The following is a 1,684-nucleotide window of genomic DNA, read 5'->3' on the forward strand; positions in this document are numbered from 1 at the left end:
CATCTTATATTTATATATTGTTCAGGTGCTTTTCGTCTTAGGAATATATTTACTTTTCTTTTTCATTACGGATGACCATTTTCCTTTTTTAATCTCTTTTTTGATGGAAGGTTATTTTTTGGCTGTTTAACTGTTCAGCTGGACGGAATAGTGACATTTTAAATGTTGAATGTTGTTAAGAAAAAGACAATTTACTTTTTATCATTTAAAAACAAGCTGATTAACATCGCTGGAGTGAATTGAAAAAAGTCTATATTGGGCTACCTGTGTTTCTTTTTTGTCAAAGAGGAAATAAATCCGTAAAAAAAGCCGTGTTGTACAATATATTCGTGGTAATGACTTCTTCATTCGCGTTTCAAGATCTCAATGACGAATTCGTTCGATTGGTGGATCCTGAAGGCTAACTTTGCTTCGTGGTAGAAATCTTGATCTATATATACTTTTGCACTCAGTTTTGTTGCCTATTTTGGTTTTCTCTCGCTGATAACGCTTTATCAATAACACAAAAAATAACGATTGTTATACATTCAGAAATTACCAGAAAAGAAAAAACATACTTTCTATATTCATGAAATCCAGTAAAGAATATTAAATTAGTAAAGATCGTTTTCAATCCATGTAAACTTAATGACAAAGAGAGTTTTCTCTCTTTTATCATAACATATGTCAGTATTTCCCTAAATGCTCATAGCAATTTCAATCTCATTTATTCAAGATACAAAATTCCATTCAAAATTCATTTCTGTGAGCACTTAATGTGACGACGGGTATCCGGTAATGTTGTGATGGTAACTAGTGATAACCATACATGCTATCAAACACACACACACAAAATAAGAATAAATAAGTAATTAACAAAAAACATTTTTAACCGTTTAAATAGTATTGGGTCATACTTTTGTTTTGTTTTTCTATTTTCTTTCTATTTTTCAATCTCTCTTGATTTAGTTTTTCTTTTCTACTTTTTTTCATTCTTTATTTATTTACTCTTTTCCTGTCTCTTATTCAGTTCTCGTCTGGTTATGACTATTTTTCCTTTTCCTCAGTCTTGTTTTATTTTTTATCTTGTACGAGTTTCCTTTAGCTGACATGTTTTTCCATTATTTTACGGACATACGCAGATAAACCAATACGAAGAACATATATTATTCCCAAATCATATTACTATAATCCATATAAACTGTGCCATATCAACATTAAGCACCCAAATCTACCAAAGTAAGACTATTTCGTGAACTAAATCAAGTCATAAGATTTTACCTTATGATCATCTAGTGATAGGATAAAAGGATTGCAGGATTAAAAAAAGGCAAATGATTATAGTGTTTCCTGTTTGTGCTAAGGAAAGTCTTAGTCTTTCCAAAACTGTTCTAATAAATATTACAGTCTAGGTATATAAAACAGACGGAAACGAACTGTTTTTGGATGTTGGTACTGTGACTCTCAAATGGTTTCCACAGACTAGCGCCATGATTGGATGTTTGTACTGACTCTCAAATGGCTTCCAGTCTAGCGCCATGATTGGATGTTCGTACTTCGACTCTCAAATGGCTTCCACAGTCTAGCGCTGTTGTTAGATGATGGTACTGCGACTCTCGAATGGCTTCCACTGACTAGGCCGTGACTGGATGTTGGTACTTTGACTCTCAAATGGCTTCCATAGTCTAGCGCTGTTATTAGATGG

The sequence above is a fragment of the Actinia tenebrosa genome, unplaced genomic scaffold (assembly GCF_029948245.1).
Source record: "Actinia tenebrosa isolate PJP-AT-01 unplaced genomic scaffold, QUT_ActTen_1.0 PGA_scaffold6__47_contigs__length_16458017, whole genome shotgun sequence".
NCBI classification, from domain to species: Eukaryota; Metazoa; Cnidaria; class Anthozoa; order Actiniaria; family Actiniidae; genus Actinia; species Actinia tenebrosa.